Source organism: Palaemon carinicauda, chromosome 38 (genome assembly GCF_036898095.1).
Source record: "Palaemon carinicauda isolate YSFRI2023 chromosome 38, ASM3689809v2, whole genome shotgun sequence".
NCBI lineage: Eukaryota > Metazoa > Arthropoda > Malacostraca > Decapoda > Palaemonidae > Palaemon > Palaemon carinicauda.
Genome location: NC_090762.1, coordinates 47,812,826 through 47,834,963, shown reverse-complemented (window position 1 = coordinate 47,834,963; position 22,138 = coordinate 47,812,826). Strand labels below are relative to the sequence as shown.

The window sequence follows — 22,138 nt, the reverse complement described above, 5'->3', positions numbered from 1 at the left end:
ATGATAATCGAATTGTTAATTTTCCACAGCTGCTATATTCTATTTAAGCTACAAGGGCGGCCCTTAATTATCATTACGTTACTTTGCTAATAAAAAGTCCTCAGAGAAATGGTACTTGTTGGCACTCATTCTGGCAGCCGTGACCCGGACGAACTAGGTCTACACACTCAAGCCTCCCAACTCTAACTGACAAAAAACTATGGTCAGCTCAAGCGCCCAGCTTGGCCTTTCTATGCCCTGATCGATGATTGGCCGTTTTTACCCGAAAGTCTTATGAGAACTGAGTGTCCAAAAGCCAAGCCGATAACGACATTCTCAAAGTGGCACCCAGCCACATTGTAACGGTCTTTCCTTTAACAAAGAAAACAATTCTGTTGACATTCACTTATTCCACACAGTAACAACCTGACTGTGCTTAGCTCATATATTTGGGTTTTGTTATGATATAACTGTCAAAAACTCTAAGCATATACGCTGTAAACTTAATTAACTCTGGTCTCTACCCACCACCATGGGTGTGAATCAGCTATTATATATTCACCGGCTAAGTTAAATATTTAAAAATGATATTTTAATTATAAAATAAATTTTTGAATATACTTACCCGGTGAATATATAAATTAAAGGCCCCCCCTTCCTCCCCGATAGAGACCCAGCGGGATGAGAAAAATTGGGTCTGTTTACATGTATATGCGGTATCTGGCCGATAGTTGGCGCTGGTGGGCACACCCGCAACCTTCATAGCGATCGCTCGCGAGTTTTTGTGTGTGTTTTCTGTCGAGCCGCTGGAGCAGCAGCTATTATATATTCACTGGGTAAGTATATTCAAAAATTTATTTTATAATTAAAATATCTTGTTCATTAATTCATACATTGTAATTTATGGTATAAGAAATTGCCTAAGAGTCTTATCAATTAGATAAGGAATAGTTGCACTTATTTGTTAGAAGGGAATCCCTCGCCCTTGAATTAAGAGTAGAAACAGTTTTTTTGCAATTAAAATGTGTACAGTAGCCTAATACAATATTTAATTATGAACTTTTTTCTTTTAGGTAGTTGATATGTTGCAGATCCATTTTATTTCTTTGTAATCCAGGGATTTGGAGATAAATGGAAAAAGAAAATATACCAGGAATACAGTATTCATTGAAATTATTTGCTTCTGCACAGTATGAAGGTGAGACATTTTAGAATTTTTATACTGTATTACACAACAATTTTTATGATAAATTTCTCTCTCCAAAGGAAATTTGTTTCTATGTGAAAGCAAATATTCATTATTTGATATAGGTATACTGAAGTGCACAAGTTGGTACCACCGATGAGGAATCATCAAAGATATGGCAACCAGTATGGCATGCCTTACTCCTGAAGTTTTCATTGCTATTAAATCTTTTTCTTTCCTATTTTAGATTGAGTGCAAAGCATGTGTGTGTTATGAGGACTTGTTCTGGTGTGGAAGGACATCCTTCCAAGGAAAGAAATTTCATAGACGTAAGAAGAAATCTTAACAAGATCGTTCTCCTTCGACTGCTTCACCGTTGAAGGAGTAGAGGTCTATATCTCTTCCTCTGACTCTAGAAATTCCCCTCTCTGAGCCTTCATTGTTGGGTGTGCCACTGGCCAGTCGACGAAGGAAGGCGACCATGTAATTCTCCAGGTTAAACCAGAGGACGTAGATTCTTCTACCCTCCATTGTGAGGTAGGAGATTCTACGTTAGAGGGTGATCCTTTTGCTACTTCTTTGTCCCCAGTTGTTTGTTGAGTGTGTTCATAATGATGCACGCTGCGTGATGTCTGAAAAGCGCAATTGGTTTTACCACCCTTCTGCATTCTTGTCTCTTTCGACCGTGTCTTTATTTCTTACCTGGGGTCTTAAGTTTTCAGGTTATACATCTCTGGGTTTGTCTCTGAGGTTTGTTGAGTATTATCTAAAGAAATCTTTTGAGCATTCACTTGAATTCATGTAGGAGCACACACCAGAGCGGCAACAATCATTTGCGTGTACTCCATCGTTAACCTCGCCTGACACCATACCATTGCCTTTCTTGACATCCTACTCTTCTCCAGTTCATGCAACAAAGTCTGGACTTCTGCTTACACCTCGACGGCCATGACTTCATGATGATCAAGGTATATACACTGAATCCTCTCCTACAGTGTTGTTATAAGTGGTCCATCAAGTGAGGGATAGTCACCTCGTTCAATAATAATATTATTATTATTACTAGCCAAGCTACAACCCTAGTTGGAAAAGGAAAATGCTGTAAGCCCAAGGGCTCCAACAGGGAAAAATAGCCCAGTGAGGAAAGGAAATAAGGAAATAAATAAACGATGAAAAAAATGAACAAATTATTTTAAAGATAGTAACATCATCAAAAAAGATATGTTATATATAAACTATAAAAAGACTTATGTAAGCCTGTTCAACATAAAAAACATTTGCTGCAAGTTTGAAATTTTTAAGTTCTACTGATTCAACTATGTGATTAGGAAGATCATTCCACAACTTGGTCACAACTGGAATAAAACTTTTAGAATACTGTGTAGTATTGAATCTCAGGATGGAGAAGTCCTGACTATTAGAATTAACTGCATGCTTAGTATTATGAACAGGATGGAACTGTCTGTGAAGATCTGAATGTAAAGGATGGTCAGAATTATGACAAATTTTATCAAAATGCACAATGAACTAATTGAACTACAGTGCCAAAGATTAAATATCTAGATCAGGAATAAGAAGCTTAATAGACTGTAAGTTTCTTTCCAACAAATTAAGATGAGAATCAGCAGGTGAAGACCAGGTAGGAGAATAATACTTGAAACAAGGTAAAATGAAAGAATTAAAACACTTCTTTGAAATATTGTAGATTGATCACCGAAAATCTTAAAGGACTTTTTCAATAAGGCAATTTTTGTGAAATTGAAGAAGACACGGACCTAATTCGTTTCTCAAACGTAAATTTGCTTTCGAGAATCACACTTGAAATTTTGAAAGAATCATACAAAGTTAAAGAAACATTATCAATACTGAGATCCAAATGTTAAGGAGCCATGGCCCTTGATCTACTTACATTCATACTTTGAGGTCTGTTAGGATTCAACTTCATACCCCATAATTTGCACCATGCACAAATTTTAGCTAGATCTCTTTTAAGGGATTCAGTAACCCCAGATCTACATTCATGAGATGGAATTGATGCAAAGAGAGTAGCATCATCTGCATATCCAACAAGCTTTTTTTCTATACCAAACTACATGTCATGTGTATATACTGTAGTATGAAAAGTAATTGGCCAAGAACACTACCCTAAGGAACACCAGATATCACATTCCTATACTCAGTATGGTGCCCATCAACAGCAACTCTAAGATCTATTATCTAAAAGTTCAATAATAATGCTAAGAAACGACCCATCTACTCCCATCTGTTTGAGTTTCAAAACAAGGGCCTCATTATTAACACAGTCAAAGGCAGCACTTAAATCAAGGCCAATCATAAGAAATTCCTGACCACAATCAAAGTATTTCTGTACAGCATTGGAGATTGTAAGAAGGGCATCACATATTCTAAGGCCTTTACGAAAACCAAATTGCAAACTAGTGAACAGATAATTACCTTCAGCAAACCTGTTAACATGTTTAAAAACTTAGATAATATGGGGGTTATGGAAATTGGGCAGTAATCAGTTGGACTTGAGCTACCACAAACATATTTACATAGTGGAGTAACATTACCAATTCTCCAATAAGTACTAAAGGCCCCTCTTCTTGCTAACTTGCACAAAATAACAGATAACTCTGGAGCTAAGGAATCTGCAGTCTAAAAAAAAACAAAGGAAAATTACCATTTGAGTCTACGCCTCTATAAGCATCAAGGTCCATCAACAGAGCTTTAATTTCATGCGATCAAAAAGCTAAACTAGTTAGTTTAGCCTCAGGAAAACAGAAATGAGGAAGTTTGAGTTTCTCATTACTGTGTTTTCTGTCAAACACATCAGCCAAAAGTGTTGCCTTTCCCTTTAGACAGTGAGTGACTGAGCCATCTGGTTTAAACAAAGGATTAACTTTAGCATCTACACCAAAGAGTGCAGATTTAAGAGCAGTCCACCACTTATGTTCCCAGGTTGTACTAGAAAGGGTTTCTTTTATGGTTAGATTGTATTCCTTTTCAGTTGAAGCATAAACTCTGAGCAAAAGCTGTAAGCTGAGCACAGTATAGTTATTCCAGGTCAAATCTGATTTGTTACCCTTCCAAAGATGATAGGCCTGCTGGCTCTCTGAATAAGCACGTCTACAATCATCATTGAACCACGGTTTGTCCCTTCTCATGTGCTAAGGTGCCGACCTTAGCACACAAGAAGAGATACGCCTATCAGTTATGTTGACTAGACTAGATTCTCATTCAAAAGGACAACAGGATCAACACTACTAAACAATTGTGACCAATTCATGTGAAAAGATCATCCAATCCTAGGGCAGAGGGCCTGCATGATAGAGCGAGTTAGTGAGGCAAGTCAGCCTCCTGAATAATGGAGCACAAGACGTGTCCGCCATACAGCAAGTTAGTGGTGAATCCACCAAACCGCAATCCGGTGAGGTGTCCACTATAGAGCAAGTTAGTGGTGTATCCGCCAAACTGCAATCCACTGGCGCTTCCGCCATACCACAGGTCAAAGATACGTACGTCACTCCACAATTTAGGGGAGCACCCTGTGGTCCCTCACGTTGTGCACCCTCATTCTTACAGTCTTGTCTTGTAAGGGTGGATTATGCAAAATCTCATAAGGTAACAAATTCTTTACTTGTGTTATTAAAAGATGATGAGGTTTTGCAGGTTAGGCTCAGTTCTCCACCTCCTAGATTGACTCCTTTGACTGGCCAGACAGTAATACATTGGATCCCCCTCTCTGGTTACATCTTATTTTTTCTTTGCCTACACATACCCTGAATAGTCTGGCTTATTCTTTACACATTCTCGTCTCTCATACACCTGACAACACTGAAATTACCAAACACTTTTTCTTCGATCAAGGGGCTAATTACTGTACTATAATTGTTCAGTGGCTACTTTCCTCTTGGTAAGGGTAGAAGAGACTTTTTAGCTATGGTAACAAGCAGCTCTTCTAAGAGGACACTCTAAAATCAAACCATTGTTCTCTATTCTTGGGTAGTGCCATAGCTTCTGTATCATGGTCTTCCACTGTCCTGGGTTAGAGTTCTCTTGCTTGAGGGTACACTCGGGTACACTATTCTATCATATTTTTTTTCTTCCTCTTGTTTTTTTTTTAAATGGTGTGTTGGGCAGGCTTAATAGAAAGGCCATGGATGCCTGGTGGTTTATCAAGAGGTTGTCTTTTCCTTATCTGATTCTTTTACTTTCCAAAACCATTCTTACTGTCCTCCTTTCAGTTGAAGTGGCTATCCTGGAGGGTATTTAGCCTTGCATGGTGTATCAGCTCCTCCATGTTGACCAGTTTTTATGACTTCTTTTTCTATAGTCTAAGGGTTTGATCATTCACTTTATTTATATTTCTGTACATACTGTTTCTGTTATCATTCTTGATAATTTAGTTTTTAGGTGTGATGTATCTTTTTTATTAATATCAATTCTTATGCTCTCTGGAGACATTTACCAAAATACGGGATCAGTACGTCCAAGATTTTGTCAATAATGTCTACTGTATTGCAATATTTGTGGTCTTCATGCAAATATTCAAGACCTTACAGTTGCATCCAGACAGTATGATAATCTTTTGTGCTCAGAAACTTTGGTTTATAATATGAGGCACTCATCTGAGCTCCTTATAACTGGTTTTAAGAAGCCAATAATGTTGAAACACGATGCCATCCCTAGGGCCAGGGGAATGGCAATGTATGTTAGGACTGATTACACTGCTTCTCATAAGTCCTGCTATGAGTGTGGATGTCATGAGAGTCAGGTAATAAAAGTTTGTGGCAGGCATAACAACTTCTATTTGTGTTCGATCTACCGGAATCCAGACATGGATGATTCTATCTTCGTTTGTTTTTTACCATTATGGCTAAGAAACAAGTTGATGGAAAGGCCTCTTTTGTCTTCGTTGGTGATTTCATTGCTCACCATAGGGAGTGGTTAAATTCTGTTTCTCCTACCAATTGCCATGGCTTAAGAACTTTAGACTTTGCCTATTAATCAGGCTGTGAGTAAATCATAAGTGAAGCTACTCAAAGTTCTAGTAACTGCTTGGACATCGTATACACCAACTCCCCTGGCGTTATAACAAGTAAGGTTGGTTCTCCAGTTGTGACATCTGATCATGCCTTGATTTCATTAGTAGTGAAGACTGAGCAGCCTGTCTCTGATGTATCTTACTTGTGTAAGATTTATATGAAATCTCAAGTAGAGTGGAATGGGATTTTGCATGATCTTTTGGGCTTGAATTGGTCACAATTGCATAGTAGTGTTGACTTTGTAGTCCCTTTGAATGAGAATCTAGTCAGCATAATTGATAGGTTTATCCCTTCTCGTGTACTAAGGTACCGAGTGAAGGACAAACCATGGTTCAATGATGATTGTAGACATACTTATTTGGAGAGCCAGAAGGCCTATCATCTTTGGAAGGGTAACAGATCAGATTTGACCTGGAATAACTATACTGTACTCAGCTTAGAGCTTTTGCTCAGAGAGTTTATGCTTCAACCGAAAAGAAATATAATTTACCCATAAAAGAAACCCTTCTGGTACAACCTAGGAACGTAAGTGGTGGACTATCCTTAAATTTGCACTCTTTGGTGTAGATGCAACAGTTCCTCCTTTGCTTAAACCAGATGGCTCAGTCACTCACTGTCCAAAGGAAAAGGCAACCCTTTTGGTAGATGTTTGACGGCAAGCAGAGTACAGAAACTCGAAGTTCCTAATTTCTGTTTTCCTGAGGCTAAACTAGCTAGTTTAGCTTTTCGATCTCGGTTAATTAGAGATTTTTAATGGACCTTGATGCTTATGTAGGTGTAGACCCAAATGGTATTTTTCCTTTATCGCAAAGAGTAGTTGTTGATGGGCAACATAGTGAGTATAGGAATGTGATATCTGGTGTTCCTCAGGGTATTGTTCTTGGCCCATTACTTTTCATACCTTATACACATGACATGTAGTTTGGCCAAGAAAACAAGCTTGTTGCATATGCGGATGATGCATCTCTCTTTGCATCAATTCCATCTGATAAATGAAGATCTGGGGTTGGTGAATCCCTTAATAGAGGGACATACAGTACATGTGAAATAGGACACCCTGCTCTGGAGAGGCGCACTTTAGGTTCATCATCTTACAGGAATTACGCAGGTTTAAGGCGATCGGTGGAGATCCAGTCTTCTTTGCTGCTAATGTTTAGTAAGAACGCCTTCGTTGTTCGACAGATCCTGAGGAGAGGATCCTTGTAAGGGGATGTTAACGGTGGCTTGCTGGTGTCATTGTGCAGGAAACCTGTGATGCCTTGTGCAAATCTGTCGGTATGTGTTGCTTCGCTGGGTGTTTGTAAATCAGGCGGCATGGAGAAAATTTTCCCACTACATGACGTAGGCGCTTAGAGACTGTTAACGGAAAAAATTCGGCTGGGACGATCAACGGGACGTCATGCACCATTTCAGCAGCCGAGACATCCGGGGTGTCCATAGGAGAGGTCCTTAGTCTCAGGGAAGCTGAGTAAACTAGTTGGAGTCCTTGCAGCGGGACATCAAAGCTGCTTTGAGGGTATGGTGAAAACGTTCAACCATTGCGTTGGCAGCAGGTTTGTATGCGGTTGTCTGATATCGGGTGATTCCCAGGATTTTTACCAATGGTGTCCACAATTGAGAGGTGAAAGTAGTACCCTTGTCAGAAGAAATATGCTAAGGGATACAAAATCTCGCTATCCATCATGAGAGTAAGGCAGATGGACATGAGGAGGACGTTGCTGTTTCCATGGGAATGGCTTCAGGTTAGCGAGTGGAGCGGTCGATAACGGTAAACAGGTAACAATGTCCTTGTGATGTGGGTAGGGGACCTACAACATCAACGTGAATGTGGGCAAAGCTCCGCTGAGGTTAAGGAATAGTGCCCACGCCTGAATCCGTATGCCAATGTACTTTTAAGGTTTGGCATTAAGTACAGGTGCAGACCCAATTCTTAGCATCCTTAGTAATGCCATGCTAGATGAACTTTGTCTTCAGTAAATGTGCAGTAGAACAGCTCGAGTGATGTGAAAGGCCATGAATGAAATCAAACACCTGTCACGCATGGGGTGACGTATCCACAGTCTAGATCTACCAGTAATGACTTCACAGGAGGAGGATGGCATTGTAGTCGTTGAGAGGGACTTCCTCCCAGCGGAGGATTGTGCAGGATGTCCTACGTGCCTGGTACTCTTGATCTTTTTTGTTGGGCCTCTGCCAAGGCGTTGTAATCCAATCCCAGTTAAATGGCGGCCAAAGTGTTTATTGACAGGGCATCGGCAATGAGACTAATTTTCAAAGGAATGCGTTGAAAGGTACAATTGTATAGCGTTAACGGGCACGCCAGGTGTTGGACTGTCGAGTGAAGGCGTGCACCAGAGGCATGTGGTCCATGTAAATGACAAAGGACGTACCTTCCAAGAAATGACGAAAGTGACGTGCAGCCAAGTGCACCGCCAGCAATTTGCGGTCGAAGGTAGAGTAGCCAGATTCCTGCTAGGACAGTTTTCTACTAAAAAAGGCTAATGGGTGGGCGAGCTATTGACCATCTGCTTGAGTACTGCCCCTATAACGACATTGCTTGGCAATGGTGGAGAGTGAAGAGAAGGAGAGGTGTATTGGCACGGGAAAAGTGAGAGCATCAGCAGTTGATAGGGCATTCTTTGCGTTGCCGAATGCCACTTCTTGAAGGAAATCCCTCTTCAGGTCGTTTGGCTTACCCTTGAGGGAGGCGTAGAAAGGGTGCAAGAGTGGGGCTATGGCTGGCAGGGAACGGTGATAATAGTTGATCTTGCCCAAGCATTCTTGCAGTGTTTTGACAGTCGAGGGTGTGGGGAAGTTCTGAACGGCTGCTACCTTCTCAGGGAGGGGGTGGACTCCTTCAGGAGTGATGCAGTGTCCTAAGACTAATACTTCATTGGCGCCAAAGGCTCACCCGTCGTACCAGTCTACAAGGCCGTTCTGTTGAAGGCAGTCGAGCACGATGCGTAGATGATGGAGGTGTTCCTCTTTGGAGGAAGAGAACACAAGTACTGTATGTTATCCACGTAAAATACACAGAATGGGAGCTCCCCTAAGATGCCATCCATGAGATGTTGAAAAGTGGCTCTAGCATTATAAAGGCCAAAACAGGAGTAATTGAAGGTGTGGGTACTGAAGGGGAAGGGGGCTGATGGCAGTCTTGGGGATGACTTTTGGGTTCATGGGCACCTGATAATACCCCTTCAGGAGGTTGAGCATGTAGAAAACCTACACTTTGTGGAAGATGTCACGTTGGCGATGTTTGGGAGAGGGTAGTGACTTGGTTCTGTCTCCATGTTCAGATGCCTATAATCCTCACACGGACGCAGAGAGCCATCTTTCTTCTGGACGATGTGTAAAGGTGACGACCATGGGCTTGAGGCCTTTTGGCAAAGTCCCATTTATTCTATTTCGGTGAACATTTGTTTAGCGGCTGCCAGACGTCTGAATCTGGCAAACCCTGGTGGCCCCTTCACCTTGATATAGTGATAAATACCATCTTTATCTGGAACCGTGGGCGTTTGATGAAGTTCTGGATGGAAAACTTCCTGGTACAATATAAGGAGGTAGGCGTATGCATGCATAGATGCGCTGATGTGGAGTGAGGTCGGAGGGGTCTGGTTGGATAGGTTTTGAGGAGTACAAATCCGAGTTGACTACATTACGTTATTGCTGTCCTTCGAATCGAAGACGACTTCTGCTTCGCTGTGATGGGGATGAAGTTAGATCTGTTGTCGTTGGTGCCATCTTGCATGGCTGTGAAGACCAATTCTGGATCCACACACTCTGCCACACAACTGGCAAGTCAGGTCTGGGTTGACCGGGGGTATCCGATCTCAACGGTTTTGTCTTCTCTCCCTGCGCTGTTGTCTTGCCTGGTTCCGGGTGTCTTCAAGTTGATTAACTCCAGCTTTACAGAGTGAGCGCCATAGTGGTCTGTCAGAGGCGTTCATTTCTAGTTGCTCAGGTTGTATGTTGCACTTCTTGAGCGTAGCTTTGATGTTGTCCTTGTACCTCTTTTTCTGACCCCCTGGATTACGCCGAGCTTCAGGGAGCTGACTGTAGAGGACCTGACGAGGAAGGCGATGTTCTGGCATACGGATGACGTGGCCGATGTACCCGAGTTGTTTTTCTGCCAATGTGGATTCTTTACTCGGCAGGTTTGAACGGTGGAGAATTTCAGAATGAGGTACTTTGTCTTGCCATGGGAGCCCTAATATACGCTGAAGACAGCGAATATGGAATGCCTCAAATTGTTTTACATGTCGACGGTAAGCCGTCCAGGTTTCTGCTCCATATAGCAAGGTGGACATGCAGACAGCTCTGTACACAGCTACTTTAGTTTCTGTCTTGAGGTGGTGATTTAGGAAGACTCTGGACCTGAGTCGGCCGAAAGATGCGGAGGCATGATTTATCCGGGCAACTATTTCCTCATCAATATTGTGTTTTTTAGTGAAGATGCTTCCAAGGTAGATGAAGCTATCAGCTTGTTTGATGGCTTCCCCATTCAGGTGAAATACTGGGGGATCTCCTGCAATTATTTGCCGGGATAGGATTTCAGTTTTGTTGATGTTAACTTTGAGCCCCATAGCTCGATGAATTGATGAGACAATGGTAAGGCTGCGTTGGAGGGCATCTGGTGAGTGAGCCACCAGAGGCAAATCATCTGCATATTGGAGTTCCATTAGGTGTGTCATTGTTGTTTTTGTCACAGACTGGAGGCACCTAAGGTTGAATAAGTTTCCGTCTAGTCGAAACTGCACTTTCAATTGATCTTCTTCGTTGACTTGTTGGTGGCTCAGGAGGGTGACCGCAGTGAGGTAGATGTTGAATATCACTGGAGCCAGGACACATCCTTGTTTTACTCCAGTTTCTACCCTGAAAAGTTGTGATTTACTACCACCCATACTTACACAGGCTTGCATATCATTGTGTAAGTTCCTTAGAATGTTAAGGAATTTCGGAGGTACGTACTCCAAATTTAGAGAGAACAGTCCTTAAAAGGTCTCTGTTCACCATGTCGAAGGCCTTTGTTAGATCGATAAAGGCTATGTGAACATCACGGTTTTGCTCATGGCATTTCTCTTGTAGTTGTCGAGCCACGAATATCATGTCACAAGTACTGCGTTCTTTACGAAAGCCACATTGCGTCTCTGGTAGTACATTTTCTGAAATGTGTTTGCAAAGTCTTGCAAGCATTATTCTTGCCAGGATTTTACTTGCAATGCCGAGCAAGGTGATCCCTCTGCTATTGTCACAGAGGGAACGAGTTGACTAACCGACGGTGAGTGGCATCAATCAGGAGTTGGAAATGTGAGAGGAAGTCCACACTGAGGATTGGCAATGTGACATCAGCCAAGAAAAATTTCCAATCATATTTGGCACTTCCAAAAGATAATGGGAGGGTTTCATAACCATGGATGGGTAATGCAGAGCCATTGGCAGCTACCAGCCGGGTGTTGGAAGTATTAGACAGACTACGTCGTGTCCTTGAGAGTAACCTTGGCAGAAGAGAACGGCAAGCACACGTGTTTATGGAAAATCTCACGCCCGTATCTGCATTATGTAAAAAGAAAAATTTCGACGGGGGGAGACCTACGCTGCAAGTGAGGACCTACTTACAAGTTGTTTTTTGCCACTAACAACCATTCACACATGTCTTTGCAGCAGCACTAAATCTGGAGTGTTAGTAGCATAATTGTGGCCGATGGGCAGGAAGTGGCTGTAGAGGTTGTTGGTTGGGTCGTGAGCGAGTGGTGGGCTGTTTTGTCGTGGCTCTGACTCGTCACGGGGTGGGCGCCTGTGTCTTACCGCATTCACGTCAGCTTCGGTCGATGTTGAATAGTTTTAGACTCAGGAGTGGAGGTGTTGGTGGAGGATTTGAAGGTGGTGAAGTGGTTGTCCAAAAAGGCGTCGACTTTGATCATCAGGTCCTTCATAAGGAAAATATCAAATCAGGGATGGCAGTGTGTACGGGTTCTGGTAGGCACCTTACCAAAGGGCGCAAAGTAGATTCACTTCACGAGGAGACCCATCAACGGCAGGTTGCAAGCGAGCGATACTGGTCATTTCCCTGAGGGTGAGCCTTGCTTCCCCAAAAAAGTTTTACTATGCAGGTGGCTGGCGATGGAGAGTACTGCTCCTGGAGATATGATTTGAGGGCGTCGTACGTTATTGGCATGTCTACTTGCTTGCACAGTCTATCAGAGATTTCCAGGAAAGTGTCCTTGGGCATCGCCGCGAGAACATAATATGCTATGAGGCTTGACTGAGTCACGCCCTTGATGCGAAATTGGACCAGGTGAACACTGGCAAAAAACGTTAGTTTCAGGGACGTGGCGTTGATAGCAGAGTCAGTGTCTGGAGGTGGCATCATCAAGCAGTAAGACAGCAGTGAGGGGGAAGGCAGGAGGGAGCTGGACATTTAGGTGGTTGCTAATGTGCAGATGTACCAGTTATATAATAACTGAGGAGCAGTGTGAATGCAACTAACTTTATTTGGATGGAACATTAGTATATATGAAACCCGTTTCAGTCAAGAACGGTAAAAAAATTCTAACATAATGATTCAAGAACATACAGGTATAAACAGGCTATCAGTGCGAGGGGAAAGTGATAACGATAATACAGTGTACATAAAACACAAATACTGTTACTGTGTATGAGCGTCTGTGATACACATGCGGTACATCTCTCAGCAGTCGCTGGTTTTGTCGGCAGCTGAAATACTAAACTTTGAAACAGCCTCCATGTTAGCCTTGCAGTCGTGCTCATGGCTAGATCACTGGTCAGGCACCATCTCATACTAGGCAATGTCAGAGAATCTTTTAAAACCAAAATTTTGTAAGCAATATGAAGAACTTGCAATGTTTTGGGGCAAAGGCACTAGAGTTCTTGTTTCACCAATGATTCTTCCTATAGGGCAACTGCATCCTTAAGAAGATGGAACCAGTTTCTAATGAAGTTTGTGCATCAGATGGCTTAAAGAGATTTTTTGGCGTTACAGAACAACCCAACAATACAGTTTTCAACCTTTTTCTTGCACACCAACAGTGGTAGTCGAAAAATCGGAGAAGGCAAACCAAATTACTTTTGTATGAGGAAGGCCTCTTCTAAGCAGTCTCAGATGTCACCTGTAAAACCCAGAGCTTCCTTTCATAAACAGCAGCCTTAGCAACATCAACTCCTACCTGAACTCTACCATCTCCATTACTGAAGACAGGTTTCCACACGTTCCTTTTGGCATCGCGGACATTCTAACAGCTGAGGTCGAGGAAGGAGAGGTTTCCATTTAGGAAATCAACTCATTTTGTCACCTGTGCATGTAGGGGGATGCCTGGCAAGTCGATAGACAAGATGGTGGTTCTATGGGGCGAAACCCTGGGCTGTAGAGGTCCTTCACTTCAGGGATTGTATCACATTTAAGACATGTAGCCCTCCTCTGACTCAATTTTGATGAAGCCGTTGTTGTATTCGAAAGGATCTCCATAAAACCTTTGTCTACAAGACAAGGTTCAGTCTATGCTTGGGAAGAATGCCATTGAATAGTCCAAGATAGGTCACCTGGCTTCTACAGCAATTTTTTCCCAGTGGAAATATTGATGTGAGGTTGGAGACCATTCTGTTCATCTTCCAGACACAGTTCAAGATGGAGACAACCAGCACATTCCTCTAGGCAATCTGACAAAATGGCTGACTGCTATCTATAGACTTGAAGGATGCACACTTTCATGTACCCATCCATACAAACTTCAGAAAGTACCTACTGTTTGATCTATGAGAAAAGAGATTCCAGTTTTGAGACCTTTCCTTCGACTTGTCTGCAGCACCGTAAGTCTTCGCTCGTCTCTTCACTCTGGTGTCTTCAGGGGCTCACGCCATGGGCATCAGACTCCTGTGCTACTTGGACAAGTGGCTTTTACTGGCGTAATCAGAAGCTCAACGTATCTGCCATTGAAACCTTGTTCTCGAGTTTTGTCACAGTCTCAGAATTAGGATCAGTCTCAGAATTAGGATCAGTCTCAAGAAGTCAGTCCTCTAACCCTCAGCATCATCTACGGTACGTAGGCATGGTCATAGATGCAGTCCAAGCATAAGTATTTCCATCAAGAGACAGAGTACTTTGATTTAAACAGGTTGCAGTGCCGTTTCTCAAGTGAGTAGCAGTAGCATCACGACAGTGGCAGAGGCTTCAGGGTTATCTCCCGTCTCTAGAGAAGCTAGTTCCGTTTGGTCGTATATACCTACGATTCGTCCAATGGTTCCTGAAATTTCACTGGTGTCAGAGAATGGACTTCCTTTCCGTTCTGGTCGAAGTTCTTCCGAATTTCAGGCAGGATTCAGTATGAGAGCCTGTTGAGTGGATCCCCATTCCAATATTTCTCCTGTTTTCAGATGCATCACAGCAGGAGTGGGGAACCCATCTGAAAGATTGTTAAGTCTCAGGTATATGGTGTATCTACCATTGCTTCACTTCATGGACACCCTACAAGCTACGGGGTCACTTGGTATTGTTGAAAAGTAACAACTTTGACTAGCCAGACAGTACTACATTAGATCCTTCTCTCTGGTTACGGTGCAGTTTCCTTTTGCCTACACATACACTGAATAGTCTGGCCTATTCTTTACAGATTTTCTTCTGTCCTCATACACCTGACAACACTGGGATTACCAAACAATTCTTCTTCACTCAAGGGATTAACTACTGCACTGTAATTGTTCAGTGGCTACTTTCCTCTTGTTAAGGGTAGAAGAGACTTTAGCTATGGTAAGCAGCTCTTCTAGGAGAAGGACACTCCAAAATCAAACCATTGTTCTCTAGTCTTGGGTAGTGCCATAGCCTTTGTACCATGGTCTTCCACTGTCTTGGGTTAGTTCTCTTGCTTGAGGGTACATTCGAGCACACTATTCTATGTAATTTAACTTCCTCTTGTTTTGTTAAAAGTTTTTATAGTTTATATAAGAAGTATTTATTTTAGTGTTGTTGCTGTTCTTGAAATATTTACTTTTTCCTTCTTTCTTTTCCTTACTGGGCTATTTTCCCAGTTGGGGCCCCTGGGCATATAGCATCCTGCTTTTCCAATTAGGGTTGTAGCTTAGCAAATAATAATGATAATAATAATAATATGACTGTAGTGACTTGCGTGAACATGTAAGGGGGTTCGGTGTCTTGGTTTCTTGCTAACTGGCTGTTAAGATGCATCAGAGGGTATTAGTTCATGTAGTACACCTCTCCGCTTGTCCACATTTTACGGAAGCGGAATGTGATAGCAGACAATCTGAATCGACTAGGCAATATAGTTGGCTCAGAATGGTCTGTGAATCATCTAGTGGCAAAGTAACTCCTGACTATGTTGGGTTACCTGATTATATGTTTGCCATTCACCTGATTAACAAGCTGGAAGTGTACTTCTCACCAGTCCCAGACCAGTCAGCGGTTATGAAAGATGCATTCCAGCACCTTTGGGAAAGCCTCGACATGTACGTCTTTCCCCTGTTCAACCTAATACGACAAGTCTTGAACAGAGTCATGATATCCCTAATCTTCGTGTAATGTTAGTCTCCCCGAAGTGGCCTGATGAGAAGTGGCTTACAGATCTTCTAAGTCTTCTTGTAGATATGTCGAGAGATACGTGATTGGCCAGTGCTTCTACATCAGTGGCGCGTCAAGAGGTTCCACGCACCAGTGTCCTGGCTGACTTTACAGTTGCAGGTTATCCAGCATCTCCTCTGAGAGAAGGGGTTTTTGAAACCAACTGCAAAGCAGGTATCAGAGTACCTCTGTAAATCCTCCACAACAATCTACCAAACCAAGTGGTCCCTCTTTGGTCATTACTGTCATGAAAGGGACATTGCTGTGCTTGAGGCCATCATTCATTGATTACAGACTTTTTAGTTTTCCTACTGAAGGAGAAACTTCTCTCAGTTGTGGCGATGAAAGGCCAGGTATTTTGACTGAAGTGAATTGATCTATCCACGTCGTTCATCATGGGAAGTATCGGGTTTTGATGAGGAGCTATTTTTGCCTTGGGAAATTAAACTCCCGGCTTGGAATGTGATAAGTGTTCTTCGGTCCCTGGTGGCACCTTATGAACCACCAAGGAAAACCGCAGACAAGTATCTTGCCCTTTGGACTGTTTTCCTGCTAAATTTGGCATCTTCTAATTGAGTAAGTGAACTTCACGGACTCTTGCACTAGGTATCACACTTGAGGAGATGGAGGCAACTGTTATTTTTCCATGTACCTAATATTGTCACAAAAACTCAGAATCCATCCATTACAGTAATAACAATCAGTTCGTTTCCTTCTATATACTGTATTGTCTCAAAGGGAGGTAGGCCTAACTAATAATATGTTTGATCTGTTACTCTGTCCTTCATGGGCAGTGCATCTTAATTTAGAATGTACACATCATTGTCATCCAAAAAAAAAACAATCTTTTCATTAGTACAAGCAGGAAGAAGAAAAAAGTAACCGTAAATATCATTTTTATGAATACAGTAGTACTTACCTGGCAGTTATATATATATATATATATATATATATATATATATATATATATATATATATATATATATATATATATATATATATATATATATATATATATATATAGTGAACCCTCGCTACTTCGCGGTTCGACAATCGCGGATTCACCACTTCGCGGGGTTTTTCCATAACCCATATATATATACATATCGCGGATTTTCCGGAAAATTCGAAAATACCGCGAAATCTGAAGACCCCCAAATACGATATTTTGTTACCTGTAATTCCATTAATACTGTAATTAGTAATATCTGCTCTTACTGATTGTTCATTGCATTACATATGATATATAATTCAGCACAGAAAGAAATAAAACACGAAAAGAGAATGTGATCATACGATAATTCAGTACGTAGTAAAATTAAATCGAACATGAAACGCAAATCAGATGCAGTCATACCATATTAGAATGGTGTGTACTGTAATGGATGTGCTTCTTTTCCATGAATCTTTTGTATGTATACGTACGTAGTACAGTACTGCATCCAATAATATTCTTTGTTGCAAAAATCACATTTCGAATAAGCGTACGAGAGAGAGAGAGAGAGAGAGAGAGAGAGAGAGAGAGAGAGAGAGAGAGGCGTTAAATAGCGTACGTAAATTTTTATTATTATTTTTATTATTATTATTATTGTTGTTGTTGTTAATAAAATTATTATTGTTATTATTATTATCATTATTATTATTATTATTACTGTACAGTATTATTATCATTATTTATTATTATTACGGTATTGTACTTAATCTACGTACGTTCAGTATGCGCGGGGCATCTTCTATGAGTAACCAACGCATCATAGTACTGTAAGACGGGTTGTGATTGGTTCAAGCGCTGATAGATGACGAATCAGAACTCAAGTTTTGTTATCTAGCCTGTGATTGGTGTTTTGCCCGCAGCATCAAAGTTCTCGCTGGGCTGGATCGTTCACTTTCTCTTACCGCGTATCGCTGAGTAGACGTTCTTAAGTTTGTGAAGTTTAATCTGTGCTGTGTGCGACCTTTTTAAGTTGAACTTTTTGTTACAGTACTGTACGTAAATCCTACTGTAATGGCTCCCAAGCGTTCTGCTTCTCTTAAGGCTGGTAGTGAGCCTAAATGCCACCGAAGGATGATGACGATAGCTGAGAAGGTTACGCTTCTCGACATGTTAAAAGATGGTAGAAGTTACGCGGCCGCCGGCCGCCATTTTGGCATCAACGAATCCACCGTTCGCTATATCAAAAAGGACGAGGCGAACATTAGAAAGACGGCTGCAATCACCTTTAGCAGATCAGCGAAGCGAGTCGTTACAACGCGTAATAAAACGATCGTACGCATGGAAGGTGCTTTAGCTGTGTGGATTGCCGACTGCCGGAAGAAGAACATAGCGTTGGATACGAACACCATCCAAACAAAGGCTTTGAGTTTATATGAGAATTTTGCTGCAAAGGAACCTAAAGACGACGACGGCAACCATGCTGAAGATGATGATGATGCAGATGATCCTCAACCAGGGACATCCACTGATTCCCAGCCTCAGAAACGTTTTTCCGCAAGCAAAGGATGGTTCATGAAGTTTCAGAAACGCTTCGCCCTGAAAAGCGTTTCCCTGCATGGGGAGTCTGCTTCCGCTGACACTGCCGCTGCTGAAACTTACGTGAACCAGACGTTCAAGAATATTATCGCCGAAGGTGGATACAAGCCGGAACAAGTCTTTAATATGGATGAGACTGGCTTGTTTTGGAAGAGAATGCCGTCGCGAACTTTCCTGTTCAGAGAGGAAGCCAAAGCCTCTGGCTTTAAGGCATTCAAGGATCGCGTTACCCTCGTGATGTGTGGCAATGCTGCTGGATTTTTGTTAAAGCCAGGGCTTATTTATAAGTCGAAAAATCCTCGCGCTTTGAAAAATAAAAATAAGAATCTCCTTCCCGTGTACTGGATGCATAATCAAAAAGCATGGATTACGAAGATGCTGACCTCCAACTGGTTCCATCAGTGTTTTATCCCGCAAGTCCATGAATATCTCTTAGAGAAGGGCTTGCCATTCAAGATCCTTCTCCTTATGGATAACGCTGGTGGACACGCAACTGACCTGTCGCATGAGGGCATTCAGGTTGAGTTCCTGCCACCCAACACCACGTCATTAATTCAACCGATGGACCAGGGGGTTATCAGGGCGTTCAAGGCCCTCTACACGAAGAATACCTTGGCGGATCTCGTTGCGTGTGTGGATGCTGCCCAAGATGACGAGGATGAAGATTTCAACTTGAAGGCGTACTGGCGGCAGTACACCATAGCCACGTGCCTGCAGCATATTCAGAAGGCACTTCAAGAGATGAAACCTGCAACCGTGAATGCGAGCTGGAAGAAGTTGTGGCCCGATATTGTTTACGACGACAAGGGATTTACTCCGTCGGAAATCCAACACTCTGCAATACGGAAATCTGTGCAGTTGGCTGCCATAATTGGAGTTGACGGGTTTGGCGACATGACGACTGAAGACGTCGACGAGTTGTTGGACTGCCATTCCCAGCCCCTAACTGACGCAGACCTCGAAGACCTGACGAAATCGGCAAGTGAGGAAGAGAGTGATACCCAGGAAGAGACCCAAGAAAATGTCGAAGAAACGGGCTTAACATTAGAACGGCTTGCCAAGTTCTGCAACCATATCAAGGAGGCGAAAGAAATGTTACAAGAGTGGGACGAGGATATGGTTCGCTCGATGCAATTCTCCAACAAGGTCGATGACATCATGACTCCCTACAGGATGCTCTTGGATCGAAAAAAGAAGCAGCGGCAACAACTTCCGATCACAATGTTCTTCCAGCCTTGCAAAAAAGAGCCAGTTCCTCCTGCTAGTACGCCTTCGGAAGAAATTGAAGAAGTTTCCCAGGAAGAAGTTGAAGAGGTGTCCCAGGAAAAGACACCTCCGTCTGAAGAGACGTAAAATACTATCATTGACTGCACAGTAGAACACATCATCAGCTTCATCATCATCATTTCTACTGTGCAGCAAATTCATCGCCATCACCATTCAAGTTTTTCTTCAACTTCTTTCGTGGTGAGTACAGTAACAATCTTTATTTTTTACTTTAATATTCTTACTGCCTGTTTTATAGTTTAGTAATGTACGTACTGTATGCATTAAGTTAAAGGGAAGGTTTTAAAAGTCTACATGTTGTAACCTATCATATTTTTTTTGTTTAAAATTTACATTTACGTACGTAAAACAATCTCTCTCTCTCTCTCTCTCTCTCTCTCTCTCTCTCTCTCTCTCTCTCTCTCTCTCTCTCTCTCTCTCTCTCGTAAATTGTTTTCCTGCTTTGCTACGTACAATACTGTATAATTTATATTTGTAAGGTAACATATTTTGTAAATGCTTTTACTGTAAATACTGTATGTACTGTATCATTATTTATCACTATCATCATGCGCGTTAAATGCCTTGTTTGTTCTGAGCGTGGTTGTTTACTGAGCGTACACGCCGTCGTTTCAGGCGGCGTCATAAAGAAAAAGATTTCATTTGGAAGTCCTAAGAAAAATACGTAAACTAAAACATTGGTAATAAAAAAATCAACATACAGTACTGTATAATCAATATAATCGATGCAAAAACTAACCTATACATATATGTGTACACTAAATGAGTTTGTTTCTTCATTATGATCAGAGATGAACGTAAACAAAACATTGGTTGCCATTTTTTATCGTGCTTTTTAGGTGTTTAGGAAACGCATGATATAAAATCGCCTTTAATATTTGTGCCTGTTTTAGTTTAGGGTGCTGTAGTACATGCATTAAGTGTTCTGTACATTAAAGGGTGGTTTGTTAACAGTACTATGTACAAGGGAAGGTTTTAAAAGTCCGAATATACATGTTAAATAAATAGGTAAATATGATGTCACTACTTCGCGGATTTTCACCTATCGCGCCCGCGTCTGGAACCTATCTACCGCGATAAACGAGGGTTCACTGTAGCTGATGTCTCTAAATCGGCAGAATTTTTCAAAACGAGGCAACCGCCTTGTGGTGGTTGGGAGGTAGTTGGTCACACCCGTCACAGGGTGGTACAAGGAATCATTCCCGTGTCCAAGACTTCAGTTCATCTCTGCCGGCTGGATCGAAAACATCGTCGGTCCACCATTGAGAGTTTTTCGAATCTATTTCCCTTCTTCGCTTTTTTTGGACTTCGATTGGTGAAGTACAGTGTACACTGATTTAGGGTTTTGGCAATCGTGTTTTGTTATTTTTATTGTACTATTTACTTTGTTTATCATGAGTGAAAACTTATTTTTTGTATGTGCACTATATTTTACGTTCAAAGTTTTTAATCCTGCTGACGGAAATACATTCCGCCAACTCTATGACGTCACAGTCGTATGACTTAATCTTCATTGTATGACTTGCAATTCTCTTTATAAGTTTTTTCATGTAAAGAATGGGAGGAATTCCACTTATATAAGTTTTTAACTTTTAATGTAAAATTTTAAAGAAATATTTGTCCATTTAGTATTCGTTCTTTAAATCATCGATCTAATTTCATAAATTAGATAGAACTAGCGTATGGTTAATTTACGCTGTTACTCGTTACTATCGATGCAGTCCCACATGCCTTGGTAGCGTTCTTTTCGAAATGGGAATTAAAGTGTTGGCTATTCTCCAACAACAACGATATGGGAATTCTAGTTTTAGTAGTATTTTCATTTATATGTTCCTATTGTTTACATTTATATATTTTGATACGTTATTGCTATATCTGTTCTTTTTATCATTACAACTCGCTTGTTTTTGAAAACCCTTTGAATTTATTGTGGATTACATTTGTTTTCCCTTTTTCTATTAATTTTAATCTTTAACGTATAACTTTCCCGGCGTTTGTATGTAACTACCGGGTAGGTATTTATGACATTTAATTTTACCGGTGGTTATATGTAACTACCGGGTGAGTGTGTTCAACATCTATTTTTAATCTCAACTCTTGCCCGGTGGTTTTTTCTTTTTGTGACCGCCGGGTATGTATGTTTGAAAGTTTATTTTATTATGGAAATTTCTGTTTAATATTTTATAAAAATATTTTGTTACAGTTTATATAGCAAGTACTAGAGACGATTTTGCTTTCTCATTCAAGCCCATGGCAGAAGAATAAGTTCTCTCACAACGGGCAGGACTAATTATGGTCTTTTGTGTAAGAGTTTAGTAGTGCAAGTTTCAGTGCTAAATTAGGCATTGGAATCTTTCAGCACAGTGGACGTCGTTTTCCTAGCCGTAGACCTCTTCCAAGCTCCCCGGCCCATGGGAGAAGGAACGTCAATCGGTGAAAGGAAACGAGAGGCGTTAGCTCACGAGCAAACGCCCTCGCGAGCGTTCCTGTTAACGTTCCCAAGAATGCTCGCCCTTGCC

At 41.6% G+C, this 22,138-nt stretch overlaps 1 long non-coding RNA gene across 1 annotated transcript in view; it reads left to right on the top strand.

Moving 5' to 3' along the window:
• Window positions 1–22,138, top strand: part of LOC137630601 (uncharacterized) — a 91,835-nt gene that overhangs the window by 53,694 nt on the left and 16,003 nt on the right. The window contains exon 2 of the long non-coding RNA XR_011041738.1: window positions 1,053–1,177. This is a non-coding gene — a long non-coding RNA (uncharacterized lncRNA). The remainder of the gene's footprint in view (window positions 1–1,052; window positions 1,178–22,138) is intronic.